A 13592-nucleotide genomic window follows, 5' to 3' on the forward strand; every position below is an offset into this window, starting at 1 on the left:
AAAAACCATGACAACCAAATACACAACATATTCCTCCCCCACTAATAAGAACATCCCCTAAATAAAACACACACTAGACTAGAGAAGGAGGGTAGACTGCCTCCATTCCCGGCTAAACCCTGGGGATTATTTTGCCCCATAACCGTGGGTTCGCCCTAGCTAAAGATCCAGCCGATGAGGAGCTTTCTGTCTCTAGGTGGATTACGGCGAACTTCTGGTGTTGTTGCACCCGAAAGTACCATGGGCTCAGGGTCCGCAGCACGAACAGGTGAGGAGGTGGTATCAGCTCGTGCTGGGCAAAAGGGTATCTCAGCCGCCGGCAGTAATGGAGGAGAACAGTCAGGAACAGGTGATTCGTGATTCGGTGTCTCACCACAAGAGGTGAAGTCAGACCCATCAACTGCAGATGTGTCCTGAGGACTGGCATGACCTGGCAACAGCTGATCTACATGTCGCCGCCAGGTAAGATTCTCTGCAGTCCGGACTGTATAGGAAACTGGTCCTGTTTGAGTCATGATTGTGGCAGGGACCCATTTAGCTCTGGAAGTATAATTCCGAGCCAAAACTGGCTGTCCCGGGCTAAAGGTTCAGTCTTTTGCTCTGGGTGCCCGTCTGATGACTTGATATTGCTGCTGATGTTGCACAATTTGTTGGGGTTCAGAAGGTTTCAGCAGATCAAAGCAAGTGCGCAGCTGTCGTCCCATCATTAAAAAGGCCGGGGATGCCTGGGTCGTAGCATGAGGTGTGTTTCTGTAGGAAAGTAAGAAGGTATCCAGACGCTTTTGAATGGAGTGTTGTCCCCTTGCTGATTTCAAAGCGTGTTTCATTGTCTGCACAAATCTTTCAGCTGGTGGATGGATGATATGGTGCTGACGTGATGTGGTGTATCCCGTTTGCCTTCATAAAATTTTGAAACTCCTGAGAGACGAACTGCGGTCCGTTGTCGCTCACAAGTTGTTCTGGCAGACCAAAACGACTAAAGAGTCCTCATAGTTTTTGGATAGTACTCTCTGCAGTAGTGGACTGTATTATAGAGACTTCTGGCCATTTAGAATGGGCATCTACTGCCACCAAGAACATGCTTCCTTCAAGAGGGCCAGTGAAGTCAATGTGAATACGTTGCCACGGGTTTTCAGGCCAGTCCCATGGGTGTAGGGGTGCCCACTGGGGTGCATTCCTCACACCCTGACATGACATACAAGCTTTTGCCTTCTCTTCAATAGCACTGTCCAATCCAGGCCACCAAAAATAGCTTTGTGCAATTTCCTTCATGCGCACTATTCCACAGTGACCGGAATGTAGCTGTTCTAACATCTGTGATCTCAGTGGTGGTGGAATAATGACACGTCTCCCCCACAACAAACAACCAGATTGGACCAATAACTCCGTCCTCCTGGACATGTAGGTAACAAGGTCAGGTGAGACCGGAGAGGTTTGTCGAGATTTTCCATGCATCTCCAGGTCCATAACTTGGGACAATACTGGGTCAACGCGAGTTGCCTTCTTTATCTGAGTAGCAGTGATGGGTGTATTCTCTACCTGTTCAAAGTAGAAGATTTCCTTTTGGGCATTATCTTGATGTTTGACTGGCAAAGGCAACCTTGAGAGGCCATCTGCATTGCTGTGCAGAGTGGATTTCCGATATTTGATTTCATATGTGTGTGCTGAAAGTAACAATGCCCAACGTTGCATACGACTAGCAGCTAATGGGGGAATGCCTGTGTAGGGTCCAAAAATTGACGTCAGAGGTCCATGGTCTGTGAGAAGAGTAAACTTTCGCCCAAACAGGTACTGATGAAACTTCCGAATTCCAAAAACAATTCCTAATGCCTCACGTTCGATTTGGGCATAGTTAGTTTCTGCTTTGCTTAGAGTGCGTGAAGCAAAAGCAATAGGTCTCTCTTCTCCCGAAGGCATAATGTGTGACACGACTGCTCCCACTCCATAAGGGGAGGCATCGCAGGCCAATTGCAGGGGTAAGGATGGATCAAAGTGCGTTAGAACTTCAGAATTTAGCAATGCATCCTTAGCTTTGTTAAATGCAACATCACAGGCTTCAGTCCACTTCCAGGCCTTGTTCTGCCCAAGGAGCTCATGAAGTGGTTTTAGCAGTGTGGCTAACTGTGAGATGAACTTTCCATAATAGTTCAGTAGTCCTAGAAACGAGCACAGCTGGCTTACATTTCGAGATGGGGGAGCCTCCACAATAGCTTTAACTTTTGCAGGGGCCTTATGAAGACCTGCAGAATCAATGATGTGTCCCAAATATTCAACAGAGGGCTTGAAGAATTCACACTTGTCTTTGCGAACTCGTAGGCCATACTCTTCCAGTCTTTGTAGGGTAGCCTCTAAATTCTTTAAGTGATCCTCTTCATTTCTTCCAGTGACCAGGATATCATCCAGATAGCACTGAACTCCTGACAAGCCACACAAGATCTGGTCCATAGCCCTCTGGAACAGGGCGGGAGCAGACGTTATTCCGAAGGGTAGGCGACAGTATCGATAAAGCCCCTTATGAGTCACAATAGTCAACAGCTCTTAGGACTTTTCATCGACGTGCATCTGTAAATATGCATGACTCAGATCAATCTTACTGAACTTTTGTCCCCCAGCCAGGCCTGCGAAGAGGTCATCGATGCGGGGAAGCGGGTATTGCTCTGCACACAACACTGGGTTGACAGTGACTTTAAAATCACCGCAAATCCAGAGAGCCATCTTTCTTCACTATTGGAACGATAGGAATGGCCCATGAGCTATGGGTAACTGGTATTAGGACTCCATTGGTGACCAGGCGCTCCAGGTCTGCTTCAACTTTTGGCCTGATGGCATATGGCACAGTTCGGGCTTTCAGATATTTTGGTGGACTGTCAGGTTTAATGTTCAATGTCACAGTGATTCCCTTCATACTTCCCAAATCATCTCCAAAAACAGCAGCATGTTTCCTTATTATAGGGGTTAGACTGGTTTCTTCTTTAGTCATCCGGTCCATTTCTGCCCAGTTCAGTTGAATCTTCCCAAGCCAAGACCTACCCATTAAGGCTGGGTAGTTACCTCTCACCACAAACAGTGGCAATTTAGCAGCCTGTCCATTGAGCTCCACCTTAACATCAATAGTGCCCAACATGGGCACAGCTTCTCCCGTATACATCTTCAGAACAGTTTTTGTTGCCTTAAGCGAAGATGCTGTAGCTTTTCTTTATACACAGTCTTGGAGACCAGCGAGACGGCTGCACCTGAGTCCAGTTCCATGCGTATAGGTTTGCCATCCAACAATGGGGTTACCCAATATTCATGTGAGCCCACTGCCAAAGACAAAACATGCAGTGGCACTTCCTCTTGCGATGAGGTGTCACCTTGATCATCCTGGGTCTGCTCTAGGGTATGCAGGGTTCCTCTTTTTGTCAGCCAGACCACAGGCCTCTTTTTCTTTTGTTTACAGGCACACTCAATGTGTCCCTTTTTGCCACAGTGTCGACACACCAGGTCCTTACACCAGCATTCTGATGCCTGGTGACCCGGCTTACCACAGCGGTAACATTCTTGACTCTGCACAGTTTGGTGGGTGGTTCTTGTGACACTTTTTGCACCCTAGGGGATGCACCGATGTATTGCGCCTCCCTTGTAACCAGTTCCATGGAGACAGCAATATCAACAGCCTTCTGTAATGTAAGCTCAGCCTCTATCAGTAGGCGCTTCCGTATAGCTTCACTGTAGAGGCCACACACTAACCTGTCACGCAGGGCATCATTTAACATCTCTTTAAATTCACAGTGTTCTGCTAGCTTTTTTAAAATTGCTACAAATTGTACAACTGTTTCATCTTCCTTTTGGTCTCTTTTGTGGAACCTATATCTTTCAGCAATTACCAGTGGTTTGGGGGGAAAATGGGACCCCAGGATTTCCACAATGTCACTGTAAGATTTAGTCTCAGGCTTAACAGGATGTAGTAAGCTGCGTAGCAGGGAGTAGGTTTTAGCCCCTACAATACTTAAGAATATTGGCACCTTCTTCGCTTCTGTAATGTCATTTGCAATAACAAAAAGCTCAAAACGCTCATTATATACATGTCACTGCTCTATATTCTCATCAAAAGGTTCCAGTGGCCTGGTCAGAGTAGCCATGTGTCATAGGTTTATTCCCCACTTTGAACTTTAGCATCCACAAGATGGGGACCTGCATGGGCTCCTCTAAACTTAAATCCTAGTTTAGATCTGGTACACTGCCACCAGCTAGAAATTCCAGTGTCTAGCACACTCCCTGTTCCCCCAAACTTTCTCTGGGGAACACAGATCCCAACTTCCTTGGATCTTAACACTAAGGGAAATAATCCATTTCCCCCCACCTCTTCCCTCTCCCCTAGTTGTTGGGAGAGATCACCTTGATTCAAACTCCTTGAATCAAACAGAGAGGGATTCACTTTTCCCCCCTCCCCTTCCCCTGAAAATCCAAACAAGGGAAGAAATCAATTAGGTTCTAAAAAGAAAAGGATTTTATTAAAAGAAAGAAAGACAGTACTCTATCTCTGTAACACCAGGATGAAAAATATACAGGGTCTAGCTTATAAACCTGGAGAGACTTTTCCCCCCTCCTTTCTCAGAATAATCAAAGTAACAGCAAACAGAAATAAAGATATTTCTCCAGCAAACACACAATTGCAAATGTAAAAATTAATTATAAGACTAATCCGCCTTTCTAATTCTCACAATACTGAATAGTAGAAAATACTTCAGGAAAACTTGGAGAGTCTGGAAATATGTCTGGCCTCTCTTAGATCCAAAGAGAGAACAAAGACCCCAACAAAGAACACAGACAAAGACTTCCCTCCACAGAGATTTGAAATTATCTTGTTCCTTGATTGGTCCTCTGGTCAGGTGTTCGTCAGGTTACTGCTTGTTAACCCTTTACAGGTAAAAGAGACCTTAACTATCTGTTTATGACACCATGATTTTTAGTTTCACTTTCACAGTCAGTGCAAACAAGCAGGTTTTTTGTATGTTTGTTCTTTACCTTGACTTCTACTTCCTTCTGTTACTGGAGCAGCACCGGAATCCCATCCATCGTTGCCACTTGTTATATCCTTGGTGGCAGCCGGTTTAGGAAGAAATCACTTGAGGCCAGACAGCAGACAGCTAACAAAACTACCATTTTATTTACAGACACAGAGCTCACCCAACCGGCCGAAACTGGCTGGGCTATCCCCTAATAATCTAACTCAGTTGCCATAGCAACAAAAACCATGACAACCAAATACACAACAGTTGCTGCTGTTGTGGGAGTGCTCTAGAGAGCGTTTGATGGATGGGTGGTGGTTGTTGAAACTGTGGTGGAAATCTATGAGGGAGTTTAGGTTGTCTGTCCAGAGGATGAAAATATCATCAATGTAACTCAGGTATATCACTGATTTTGTGGTGCATTTGTCCAGAGTTCTGCTTCAAGGTGGCCCATGAAGAGGCTGGCATATATCAGAGCCATCCTAGTACCCCTAGCTGTTCTCATGGTTTGGACAAAGTGTTGTTAAATGTAAAATTGTTATGGGTGAGGATGAAAGGGATGAGTTTGGTGATGTGTTTTTGGTGGAGAGCTGAGGGTTGTCCACTGAATATTTGCAGAGTCACTTTGGGCCAGATCCTCAGCAGAGGTAATCAGGCACAGTTCCATTGAACTCAATGGAACTATACCAATCTACACTAGGGTCTATTAATTCTGAATTTTGGCTCTTTTGCTATCAACCTCTGCCTTTGTTTGCAAAGCTAGTCAGCCTCCTTTCCCAGACCTGAAGAAGCGCTCTGTGTTGCTCGAAAAAGTGTATCTTCCACCAGCAGAAGCTGGTCCAATAAAAGATATGACCTCAACCACCTTGTCTCTCTGGGACCAACACAGCTACGACAACACTGCAAATGGCATGACACTTGTTGATCTCAACAGTTCAAGGTATCAGTTGCAGATTATCATCTAATGCGACATGGTTCTCTTTGGCTTCCAACAGGGGATTTTGGGTAGCTCTGAAGGTTTGGGATCCCTGTTCTGAGCTGAAGGGTGGTGAAGCACTGGAATGGGTTACCTAGGGAGGTGGTGGAATCTCCTTCCTTAGAGGTTTTTAAGGTCAGGCTTGACGAAACCCTGGCTGGGATGATTTAGTTGGTGTTGGTCCTGCTCTGAGCAGGGGGTTGGACTAGATGCCCTCCTGAGGTCCCTTCCAACCCTGATATTCTATGATTCTATGAATATGCATTTGATATTTGGGATGTATATTTACAAGCCCTTCTTTTGCCATGCCATAGCTGTGATAAGTGGGAGTAGGCCCTCTAGAAATCTACTCAAGCAGGTCTAATTGTACCAAATAGAACGGCTCAGTAGAGTGGAAAATAGTCCTCATATATCTAACTGAAGAAGATAATGACCTTTTAAATAACAGAAGCAATTTTATTTCAATACCCCAATTACTCTGAACTCTCAAATGTCAACGTGCTGGGCACTTTCAAAATAACTTAATTTAGACATTTATAGCACTTAGACACTGCTAGTTTCTTATCTAACCTAATTATGGGTTGTACAGGAAATTGCAAAGCATCTCAATTAATGTTGTTTTTATAGTGATACATAGAAGCAGCCTTTGACATTTGCTGCCATCTCGCGCGCCATGATTTACTCAGTGGGGTTTTTGATTTAGCTCCCTTGAAGGACGGAGCCCTTCCATTCTCTGGTATCTCCATCAAGCAGCTGAAAAAACTGGTGGCAGAGGTGACCGTGAGCCCATCTTGCTGACAGCCTCCATCTAAAGGACACGCTTGTTTCCATGAGAGCAGAGTGCCTTCCATTGGGCGGGACGCTCTATGCCGTGCATGTGATAATAGTGAATGCTCACTTCACCGGCTGATGGATTCTCACAGGCCAAGGCACCCAGGGAGGAGACCTCCCTGTTTTGACTCCCTTCTGCTACGGTGGCAGCATATGGGGGCTGTGAAAGCCTCTTAGCTGGCTGAATTAAAAAAACCTCCTCACACAGGTACTGTGTAATTCCCTGATCCCCTGTAGGGGGCAGGATTGAGGTTGGAGGGGGTTAGGCCATAGCACACAGTGGTAAAGGGTATTCTGGGCAGCCTGCTATAACTTAAAGCAGCTATCGGAGCTGCTCCAAGTTATTCCAGGCACCGCACCAGCCCAGAATCAGCAGGGCAAAAAGATGGCTTTTAGGGATTAATCTTCTGGTATGCTCAGCACACAGAGTGCCCATGGATTTCTGCGGGGGACACAGGCACCAGCAGTTTGCAGTGTCAGACCTTTGATAATTGGGAGGTTGAGCTTATTATTATAGGCAGGGCTGGTAGCGCCACCTATTATTATTCAGGTTGCCTGACGCTTCTCATTATAAGACTCTGTTTTCAGTTGCTTACAACTTTGCCAAACTTTCACTGTTTGGGTTGAAATTTTATATAACTGGTGTGTGCCTCAGGATTATTTTGTTTTTTTAGAAAATTTCAGCCAAAACATTTTACCTGCTTCCAAGAATTCTGCTAGGGAAAAATACATTGCTTTACAATGTTAAAAAAAAATCTGGCAAGGTTTTCTTTGACCAGTCCTAGTGCCCTTGTGCTATGCTGGATTTGAAATTTGGCAGAAGGTGTGTGGCTTTTTGCTAGGGATGGCCATGTCCCCTTGAAAATCCACCCAAGTTTGGCCAAGATATAAACCTTTGAAAATTGCAGTTCACACACGCTCAGTAGAGATTTATTTGATTTTAGCATTTAAAATCAGTGAAGAGTCTGTGCTCACTGAGCATGCCCCATCCCCTCACAGCTGTTGTGTGTGACCAGACTGTGCATGCAATTGAAGAGCAATTGAATATGCTCCAGCCAGGAGCTGAAGGGCTGCAGCTGGACTTGCCTTTTAACAGCTGCTCCAGGCGGGTTTGGGGCTGGGCATCATAAGTGAAAGCAAGAAGCCTGTCTCTCCTGTGCTCTCGATGGCCCCTGCTGGCACCCAGGCAGTGTGGGGGAGGAGGCTGTCAGATTCGAATACAGAGGGGACAAGAGATGGACCTTGGTGGGAGGGGGAGTAGATTGGGAGTGGGAGCCAGGGAGGGCAAGAATGGGACTGGAGGCAGGGGGTGAGGGAAAGTGGGACTGGGAGTTGGAGGCGTGGGGAGACTGGGACTGGATAGGCATGAAGACTGGAGTGGGAGCCAGGGAGGCAAAAGGGGCTAGGAGCCAATGGATGTGGGGAGACTGAGATTGGCTGAGGAGCTGGGACGGAGACTAGGACTGGGGAACAGTGAGGTAGAAGGTAAGAGGGGGCTGGGGGAAGGGCCAATGAGGCACTGAGGCAAGGAGACAGGGACAATGAGCTAGGCAGGGAGGACATGGAGACTGCCTGAGGACACTGGGATTGGGAACCATTGGAACAGGTGGCAACTGGAGGCGGGGGGGGGGGGGGAGACAGCTTGGATGGGGAGATGTGAGAGGCACACTGGGACGGCCTGGTTTCTTTTCAAAATTTCACCAAAATTGACACTTTCCCATGGGATGTTTTGAGTTGAGGAATCAGCATTTTCTGATGTAACACTGTTCTGGCTAGAAATTTCTGACCGGCACTAGCTGCAACACACTCTGAGCAGAGTGCTGCATTCACTCTGGCTTTAGTAACTGATTGCACACTCCATTTCCTGAAGCCCAGTGAGCCATCCTTTCTGGTACTGCTGGAAACCACCATGAGTTTCTGACCAGATTGTCCCTTCCTCACACACCCCTATGGGGAAGGTGGCCACTTGGCATTTCCCCTTGGGGTAAAGGAGAGACTAGAGATTGGCCTGAGCCACAGCTGACATCTGGATCCAGTCTGCCCAAAGGGAACCAGCCCTGACCCACTAGGGTCAGTGGAATGGGTGTCTCTTTCTAAGCAACGCTCTAGCTCACGGTAGGCAAACTATGGCCTGGGGGACACATCCGGCCCTCCAGACATTTTAATCTGGCCCTTGAGCTCCCGCTGGGGAGCGGAGTCCAGGGTTTACCCTGTTCCAGCTGGGGAGCAGGGTCAGGGGCTTGCCCCGCTCTGCACGGCTCCTGGAAGCAGCAGCATGTCCTGCCTCCGGCTCCTACACATAGGGGCAGCTAGAGGGCTCCGCATGCTGCCCCACCCCAAGCACCGCTCCCTCAGATCCCATTGGCTAGGAACCATGGCCAATGGGAGCTGTAGGGGTGGTGCCTGCGGACAGGGCAGCACGCAGAGCCACCTGGCCGCACCTCCGTGTAGGAGCCAGAGGGGGGACATGCCTCTGCTTCTGGAAGCTGCTTGAGGTAAATGCTCCCCAGAGCCTGCACCCCTGACCCCCTCCCATGCCCCAACACCCTGCCCCAGCCCTGATTCCCCTCCCGCCCTCTGAACCCCTCAGTCCCAGCCTGGAGCACTCTCCTGCACCCCCAACCCCTCATCCCCAGCCCCACCCCAGAGCCCGCATCCCCAGCCAGAGCCCTCACCCTCCCTGCACCCCAACCCACAATTTCATGAGCATTCATGGCCCACCATACAATTTCCATACCAAGATGTGGCCCTTGGGCCAAAAAGTTTGCTCACTCCTGCTCTAGCTCCACCAGAAGTTATGGGCTTAATGCAGGAATTGCTGGGTGAAGCTCTGAGGCCTATGTTATGCAAGAGGTCAGGGTATATCATCATAACAGTCCCTTCTGGCCTTCAAAGCTATGAATCCATGTTCACTGAGCCCTGAGAAGTCACACACTGCCTCTGTCTTGGTCAGATTCCTGCTGTGCCAATGCAATTTGTGGGGGGAGAGGGGGAAGGCTCTGTGTGATGGGGTGTGCAAACTCCACGCTGGCACTGAAAGCGTTAGGGGAGCTGGAGAGCTGAATTAGTGCACCTGATGGCACCTGGAGGGTATGTCAGGTTTAATGAAGGATGAGACCCAGCTGAGGAGGGGCGGGGTGGCTGATTTACAGGGAGGAGCTGCAGGAGGGAGCTGGTGTGACGTTATTGATATAAATGGGAACCATATAGAACATGGGTTGCAACCAAGGTCCTGTGGTGGCACCAAATCCTAAGTAAAGCGGGTCATATAAGGTGTCTAAGACCAGGTTCTGGGTTGCTGGTTATGATTATGCTGTCTCTATGTCTGTGTATCATTTTGTAGTTTAAGTATAAGTATTGGCTCTATACTGTCTATATTTTGTATTATGCTCTGCCTCTGGGAAGTGTCCCAGACAAAGCTGATGTTAGCCCGGCATAGCTGGCTTGATGGCCCATTAAAGGGCCATCAGCTACACAATTGACCCATGGAGAGAAGGCAGACACGCCTTGTGACTCAGCAAAGTATGCAGGGACTGGCCCATGTGACTCCAGACTCCATACTTTTGCTGTAAGTTTCCACCGTGAGGACAAAGGGATTCTTACACCTGGAAAAGTCTATATAAGGCTGATGCATCATCTCCATCTTGTCTTCAATCCTGCTTCTGACCTCTGGAGGGACTTTGCTACAAACTGAAGCTTTACACAAGGGACTGAACGACCCATCCCAGTGGGGGATGCATTCCAGAGACTTAATCTGAACCTGCAGTTTACTCCAGCACTGCTGCAAGCCTAAACTAAGAACTTTGCCATTACTGTATGTAATTGCTTCCATTTAACCAATTCTACCTCTCATCTCTACCTTTTTCCCTTTGTAAATAAACCTTTAGATTTTAGATTCTAAAGGATTGGCAACAGCGTGATTTGTGGGTAAGATCTGATGTGTATATTGACCTGGGTCTGGGGCTTGGTCCTTTGGGATCGAGGGAACCGTTTTCTTTTATTGGGGTGTTGGTTTTCATAACCATTCATCCCCAGGACGAGTGCACTGGTGGTGATGCTGGGAGACTGGAGTGTCTAAGGAAATTGCTTGTGTGACTTGTGGTTAGCCAGTGGGGTGAGACCAAAGTCCTTTTTGTCTGGCTGGTTTGGTTGGCCTTAGAGGTGGAAAAACCCCAGCCTAGGGCTGTGACTGCCCTGTTTGAGCAATTGGTCCTGATTTGGCACTCTCAGTTGGGTCCCGCCAGAATCGCTCCGTCACAGTGGCGTAGTCGGCAGGATCCACAGAACCAGGTCAATTAAGCTTTGGGTCAGAACCCCACGCTATCCAAATTTTAACTTTGGGATTGAGAGTTTGGTTGGTTAAAGGTCAGTGACCATGAGACAGAAAGCATCAGGAAAAGCAAGGAAACTGCAAGCCTTGAGAGACAGCCTGCGGTTTGAATATGAGCAAAAACTGGCAGAAATTCGAATGGAAGAGAAGCAAGTCTTGGCCCAGCTGGAGAAAGAGGCGGCCGAGAGAAAGAGAGAGGCAGCTGAGAGAGCGAAAGAGGCTGCTAAGAGAGAAGAAAAAGCTCGTAAGGGACGTCTGGAGCTGCTGGCTGCTGAGCAGGAGACTCACAAAATGCAACAAGAAACTGCTAGACTCCAGCTCCAAGTCAAAAAAGCAAGGGAAGAACGGCAGAAACTGTATCCTCTTGAAAATCCAGTTTATAACTGTGTTGATATATGGGGTTACTCTGGGCAGTTTTCTGTGTTTAACCAGTTTTGCTATGGCTGGGGAGATGGGAGTTCTAACCTGGTGGGAAATAGCTGTTTGTCTGTGCAAATAAGCTGTGTGTCAGGGAATGAAGTTTCTGAATGTCTGTCTGATGTCTCAGAAGGAAATCTGGAGTTAGATCAAGAGCAGAAAGATCTCATTGGTGAGGAAAAGGTTTCTCAGGAGCAGATTAAAGTAAATGGTCAGGTTAAAGCCCTAACTGAGGAAGGAGAGGGTAAATTTGTGATAGGTGATGGATCGGTGGCTAGTGCAGCTTGTAGAAGTGAACCTGAAATGGGTAACTGTGATTTGCTAAAAGTAGCTCAGTGTAGTGAAAAGAGCAGCAGCTTATCTGTTGGGAGAGGCAATGTGCCTGGCAGGGAAAGTTTGGAGGAGCCTAGGCAGCCTTGTGAGCTGATGGCTTTGTCTAATCAGCAGTTTGGGAAGGGAGGGATAGTGGAAGATGAGTGTCCATATCCCTTACCTGTTTCCTGTGTGGAGAAATGTGACAGTGAAGGGAATGTGCCTGTCTCTGTCAGGGGTATTGACTTGCCTATGAAGGGAGCTACCTCGGTCTCCAAGCAGTTGTCTGTGAACCGCCCTGTGTGCTGGGACAAGGGAAGTGAAATCCCAAGCTGTGTGTTTGGTGAAGGAGAATGTGTCTCCGGCTCTTCTGTGTCTGTGGAGCAGACAGAAGGTGCCTGTCAACCTGTGATGGTTGAGGGCGATTTAGTTGTCTCGGAGTTGGTTGCAAATACAGCTAAAGCCCAGGAAGGGAATGGTCCTAAGTTTGTGTCTGCTGGGGAGAATGGCACTGTAACTCGGTTGCATCCAGTTAGTGTCTTAGCAAAATCCCAGAGAACAGACAATTCTGGTGCTTGTAGTTTACCAGTTGCTAACGTGTGGTGGGAAAAGGGTGTAGCAACTCTGTCTGATCAGGGTGATACCCTAGCCAGGGCACAAGGAGAGCAGGAAGGTGATTTAATTGTGTTATCTACTGACAGTTTGACAACTTGTAGCAAGAAGGAAAAGATTCCTGAACTTGTTCATGGCCAAGGGAAGGAGACTGCTTCTGACCTGTTATCTAGAAAGTCTGTAGGTGTGCCTAAAAGGGGACTGTGTAGAAATCCGCCTGTGGGGCCTGAAGTAAGTCTAAGTGTAAGTGAGACCCAGAAAGCGGCTGTGGTTGCTCAGGGAAGTGTTCCTGTAGAGCAAGCCCTAGGTGGAGAGGGGAAGGGCAGAATTTCTGAGAGGGGTGAATTGCTGCTTAGAGAAGCTCCTAGGGAAAGGAATCCTCATGGTAGCCTGTGCAAGCAGTTTACTGCAACTGAAGGGTGTAAAAGGGATTTAATCAAGGAAGTTTCAGTTCTTAACAGCCAGAAATTTTCTGTTGTGAATGGATCCACTGACTTTCCTTTTGAGAGATCCAGTGTGGGCAGCTTTGAAAAGGTCTCAGGTGGAGTAGAAGCTGTTAAGGAAGTTGAGCAGCCCTATAACCACCTGGCTGTGTGTAGCCAGCTTGTTGGGGAGACAATGCTGTTGGGACAGGAATGTCTCCATGCTGAATCGGTAAGTGAGCAGTCTGGGCTTCAGGATCTGAGGACAGATTCAGTTACTGGTGTTTCAAAGCAGAACAGTTTTATGGCTGAATGCTTAAGGAGGCAGGGGAGAGCAAGCCAGCTCTCACCCTCAGACTCTTTGGATTGGTGTGGTATCTCTGTAAGACAAAGTCCAGCCTTGGAATCCATAGCAGCTAAGAAGTTAAAAGCTAGTGTCTGTGTTGATGCGAATTACTTGGCTGGCAGGGAGAAGAAAGAATTGCTAATAGCTGTTAGCACAGAGGGCCCACCCCATCAGCCAGTGAATTCTATTAAGCAAGAGAAATCAGGGTTTAATCCAGAAGGAAAGAGAAGACTGAATTTTGCAAAGGGAAGCCACAGGTTAACCCTAAAATGCCCAAACTCCAATGGTATTGAGCCAAGGGTGTGGCATGACAAATATGATTGTAAATGGACACTTGCAATGAATTTGTTGTTAT

The sequence above is a fragment of the Mauremys mutica genome, chromosome 7 (genome assembly GCF_020497125.1).
Source record: "Mauremys mutica isolate MM-2020 ecotype Southern chromosome 7, ASM2049712v1, whole genome shotgun sequence".
NCBI classification, from domain to species: Eukaryota; Metazoa; Chordata; order Testudines; family Geoemydidae; genus Mauremys; species Mauremys mutica.